Genomic DNA, 5,701 nt, shown 5'->3' with positions numbered 1-5,701 from the left:
ACCCTAAGACCTCCGATCCTCCCAGCAGGGCTGTGGCCGTTGTGCCAAGTGCTGTAAGCCGCACAGTAGAGCCTGCGGAGCAGCGGGCTCAACATGTTATGCATGTGGCTAGCCGGGTCACATGAGCCAGGATTGCCGCAAAAAGGACTTGACTTGTTTCCACTGCAACCAGACCGGTCATAAAAAGGTCGATTGTCCGAGGTTGGTTAGAGGAGGAGGAGCAGTGGCGGCCCCTGCACCTGCCACGATGAGGATTACTGATGGCCGCCCGATCAAGCGGAAGCTCCTGCGGTGAAGAGTCGCGCATTTCAGTTGATTACTGAAGAGGCCCGAGCAGCGCCTGACGTCGTTACTGGTATGTGATCTATTTTTGTCTTGTTTATTTTATTATTATGCTTATGTTGTTATGGTTTTATATAGGGACCTTTTTGGTCAATAGTTTATCGAATCAAATTTTTTTGATTCGGCGGCGATGTGACATCCCCATTTTCTCAGCCAGAAAAGACCGATTTTTGTTTATGCTTTTTAAAATAAGATCAGAGTAATCTTTTAAAAGGTGTTGCGAAATTTGTCCCCAAAATAAAATATGGTAAAAATTTATCAAAGCATTTCTTTGAAAGAAATGTATTTTCATTGTATTATAAAACCTTGGGATGTCATGTTCCGATACAAATCAAAAGAACACTACGAGTTTCATTTAGATTGCTAAGGCTAAAAAGCACTTTATCGTAAATTCACTTTGTACGTCACACAGCGTCGTGCCGATTCTGTCGCGAAACTTCGACAGGTCACAACTTATTCGTTATAACTCGGATTTCAGTATTCTTTATATCTCCGGAATCCTTGTTTCAACCACTACAACTTTCTTCATAGATATCGGCTTTATCTAATATTTATTTTCGACGCTTATTTTTATCCTTAATCATAATAATTAAGTTTAAAGAACATAATTCATTTTTATTACTTCAAAACGAGTTCCAATGGTTGACCTAGACTATTATATCATCATTAATGCTTAGCCCATAAACACGGGCGTTACAGGCGACCCGATCATTTGTATCTCTACCGCTCAGCAAGAAGTTTCGTGATGCTCCGGGGACTTTGGATTCCCTACTCGAGGTGGAGATTGCGGATGACCACATCGTGAGTGTTGCAAGAGACTTTTCGGAGGAGTGTCCTGAATATGTTTCGGGAGAGGTTTCCTTTCGATTTGTTTTCGATTCCTTTGCGAGGATTGAAGGTGATCATCAGGATGGATTGGTTGGGGCCGAATGCGGCTATGATAGATTGTGAGCGTCAGTTAGTGAGGTGATATTTCCATATTTATACATATTTTTAGGCAATATTTTAATACGTTTTGATTAATATTTTAGTTATTTGCATGGATAAGTGCTACTTATAAGATTAAAATTGTATTTTGCAGCTAAAAGGAGCATTCTTGAAGAACAAGGACTAAAAGCGACAAAAGATTGAACTTTGGAGGCTTGGAGAAATTAAGAAAAGAAAATCCACGTAAAAAGTTGCAGCCACGTCGTGGACTTCATTTACACGATGTTGAATGGAAAATTCTAGAAGATGAGTACACGGAAAGTCGAAATCCTTGCCCGATAAGGATTCATCCCAAGCCACGACGTGGAGTCCTAATCCATGACGTGTACTTCAAATTCACGATAAGTATATATATCTTGGAAACTTACGGGTTTTGGGAGGTTGGATGAAGATTAGAAGTTCCAGAAGTTGTTTTTTCAGAGGAATAAAAGCCAGAAACTTGGTAATAACACCAAGGAAGAAGAAGAGAAAATAAAAACTTTATTCTTTTTTGGTACAATTTACTATGTCTTTATTAGTTAAGATTGTTTGTTTATTTTCTGTTATGAGTAGCTAAATCTAGCTGCTTCTGTTAGCTAGATGATGTTGGAACTCATGGTTTGGTTATATTAATATAGACTTTTCTTGTTGGTTAATGGCTTTAGTGTGATTGTTATACCTAGCATCCTTAATTTCATAATAGATTGCTTTAAATTCATATTCTGTGTAGTTTAGTGACCATTAATCTGCATGAATTTGATTACCTAGTAATTTAGTGAACATTAGATTATTAGAGCTAAGATCGAACCAATCTTAGATAAGTAATTAAAGTATTGAATTTGGCTGTGCTGCAGAACTCATATTATGACCATAATTGTGTTTGTTAATTCAATCTTACATAGCTCCAATCATTATCTAATAAATGATTTTGTGTTAAATTATGTAGGACCATGCATAGCTCTACACGAATTAATTAAATATTAGTAAATTTGGACTTGAATTGCTAATAATAAAATAATTGGTAGCCAACAGGAAATGTCATAATTAATAGCTAAACCATTGAGTGAAAGTGGATTTGAACTAACAGAAGTGTTTTTAATAATTTATTGAATAGTTGTTGAGAATTTAAGTTTGTCTAAACTTGCAAAATTAGATAAAAACCCTTTTACTTTTGCTAGAATTTTAGGTTAACTTAATAGTAAGTAGGTTAAATAATTAATCTCGTTCCCTGTGATCGATACCCGACTTTTGTGATATACTATTTGCGAAAGGGTACACTGCCCTGGGTCGAATGGCTAGTAGAATAGTTGGTAAATTAGGTGTAGCTATTTTCACGCATCAAGTTTTTGGCGCCGTTGCCGGGGAACGGCTTATTTTATTGTTGATATATTTGTTTTAGGTTAATCAATCCTTTTTGTAGGGTAAAACCTGCAAAAAGTTAAGTTTTTGCATTAGTTTTTGTTTTAGTACTGAACCCACGACGTGGACCTTAAGTCCACGACTTGGGATCAGTAGTTTTACGTTTTTTTATTTTTAGTTTCTGTTTAGATTTTCTGCGACAACACGAGATGGTTCTGTTTACCACGTCGTGGTGACCAGTCAGTAGGCTATTTTATTTAGTTTTTGTTCAGATTTACATTTTTTCGTTTTATTGCAGTAGTTAATGACCAGAGGTTCCAACACACCTTTGGTACCACCATTTGAAGATCCAGAGACGACCCTTCACAAAAAGACGGATAAAACATAGAAGAAAACCAACCACCAAAGAAGTCGCCTTTCAAATACCTTAAAGCAGTTTTTGGAAAGAAAAATGGGATGAACGTAGGAGAGTCGAGCAATCAAAGGAAGGACAAAAGCAAGTTTGAAAGCTTTGAACTAAATCCTAATCCACAAGAATACGAATACGAGTCCAAACACGAATTCGAACTAGAAAAGAGTGAACCCGAAGACGAGCCAAAAAATGAGATGGCAAACATTGTGAATATGTCCATGAGCATACAAGAAGAGAATCTGAGAAGACACCGGTCCCGGTTTAGTACAACCCGCAATTCCCACCGCTGCAACATTCGGGTTGAAAGGACACATTCTTACTACACTTAAGGACGTACCATTTTCTGGGAAGGATCATGAGGATGCTTACAAGCACCTAGATGAGGTCAATGACATTGCAGATTATTTCAATGTCCTGAATGTTCCTAGAGAGATAGTTTTGTTAAGGATGCTTCCCATTACTTTTAAGGGAGCTGTCAAAGATTGGTCGAAGGCACTACCACCCGGTGCAATTACTACTTGGGCACAAATGTGTGAGAACTTCCTAGAACAATTATGCCCACCATCAAAGGTATTTAAACTTAAGAAGGCAATAGCCAACTTTGAGCAACAACCGGGTGAGTCGCTTTTATGAGGCATGGGAGCGTTATAAAGGGTTACTAAGAAATTGTCCTCAAAATGACCTTAACATACAACAAGAACTGTCTATCTTTTATGACGGGGTGAATGTCATGACAAGGCAACTCCTAGATTCTCAAGGACCACTTACAAAGAAAAATCCGGCTAAAATCAAGGAGTTAATTAAAGAGTTATCAAGGCATTCTCGTGAGTACCACAATACAAGACATGATGGAGTTAAAGGCATTGGGGGAGGAAATTCTGAAGACATGGCTGTTGTACTAGCCATGCTAAATACTATAGACCGAAGAATGACCATGATGGACCAATGAATTCATGCGATTCGAGTTGGTTGTGAAAGGTGCAATGGTCCACACTTAACAAAAGATTGCCACTTGGATGAAAATGGAAATAAAAAGGTACAAGTTTGCTATTCGAGTGGGGATAAGTATGATGAAAGTTGGAGAAAACCAAAGAAGGAGTGGTTACCATATGACGAATATAAGAAGCTGAAAGAAGAAAAATAGAGGCAGACTGACCGAGGCTTATACCAAAAAGAACAACCAGCTCCTGAAAAGAAAGTTGATCTTGAATCTATTCTACATAGATTTATGGAGGCTTCTAAGAAAAGACACGATGAGACTGATGCAGTGATAAGGGAACATCAATATATCATGAAGGAATAGAAAGCCTTGCTAAGAAATCACCAAGCATCAATCCAAAATATTGAAGTCCAACTAGGTCAACTAACTACTTTTGTACAAGAAAAATTATCTCCAAAGATTTTTGAGACAAATCCTCAATCACATGTAATGGTAATAGAAACTAAAGAGGATTCCATCTCTGAGTTCCTTGAAGCACTAGAAGTCGATCCATCTCAGACCGGACCGAGATCGAAGAAGTTACGATTAGAAGAAAAAATTGTTACTGAAACACCGAACCCACGACCTAGGCATGGTCTGATCATAAAAGCTTTGATTATGTGCAAGCTTATAGTCCTCTGCTTCCGTTCCTGTCACGAGCTAATATCCATCCACTGGAGCAGGAGCATTTGAAGTTTATGGAACAAGTGAAGGGTATTTCAATTAATACTCCTTTCATTGGTTCATTATCTAAGGTTCCTGAATATGCCAAATTCTTTCAAGATCTACTTGACACTCGCCAGCAGCTAGAGAATAATTCCAAGGTAATTCTTAGTGAGCAAAGTTCTAAGGTGATTATGGGAGAGTTACCAAAGAAAATGGGAGATACTGGATGCCTCACTCTTCCATGTGAGTTTGGGAATAATTTTAAGACTTATGATTTAGCTGATTCTGGAGCTAGCATAAATCTAATGCCTTACTCGTTCTATCAAAAGCTAAATCTTCCGGATTTGAAGGCTACAAGAATGACAATTCACATGGCTAACCGTTCAGTGACGTATCCTAGAGGAATTGTAGAAGATATTTTGATGAAAAATGGGAAATTCGTTTTTCCAATTGACTTTGTCGTAATGGACATGAAAGAAGACAACAATGTCCCAATAATTCTTGGTCGCCCTTTGTTAAATACTGCTAGAGCCTTGGTTGATATTCGCAAGTCCAAACTTACTTTGAGAGTTGGAGATGATGAAGCTACCTTTGGAGTTGAAGATGGTTTTCAAGGCAATGATGTTCAAGGTGAAGTTTTCAATATCGATGAAGAGAATGAACTTGAGGAATTGGAAAAATTAATGGAAGAAGAACTTAAGACGATTCAACAAGTTAAACACACCAAACCAAGAGCATCCGTTCCACTTATTTTTGAAGTGATTGCTTATAAAACTCCGACATCTTTGGTGAGTGAGGAAAGTGAGGACTTGGTATCAAGTGGTGAAGATGAGGTTAACTCCGAAGAAAAGATACTAATTTTAGATAAGAAGATGGTGCTCGTGGAGCCAAAAAAATGAAGCAAAAGCAAAACCTCATCCGATGGAAAATAAGTGAATTAAGAGGAAGCTTGAAGAAAATGATGCAAGGGTTAAAAA

The 5,701-nt window shown here is 37.8% G+C and overlaps 1 non-coding gene across 1 annotated transcript; it reads right to left on the bottom strand.

Moving 5' to 3' along the window:
• Window positions 1–3,655: 3,655 nt before the first annotated feature.
• On the bottom strand, window positions 3,656–3,763 carry LOC145141734 (small nucleolar RNA R71). The gene has a single exon (XR_013722928.1). It is a non-coding gene; the product is annotated as a small nucleolar RNA R71 (small nucleolar RNA).
• Window positions 3,764–5,701: the final 1,938 nt, after the last annotated feature.

Source organism: Lactuca virosa, chromosome 9, assembly GCF_052849685.1.
Source record: "Lactuca virosa cultivar CGN04683 chromosome 9, Lactuca_virosa_CGN04683_v6, whole genome shotgun sequence".
In the NCBI taxonomy this organism is placed as follows: domain Eukaryota; kingdom Viridiplantae; phylum Streptophyta; class Magnoliopsida; order Asterales; family Asteraceae; genus Lactuca; species Lactuca virosa.
The sequence above is the reverse complement of the archived record's forward strand: the minus strand, read 5'-3'. Positions and strand labels throughout refer to the sequence as shown.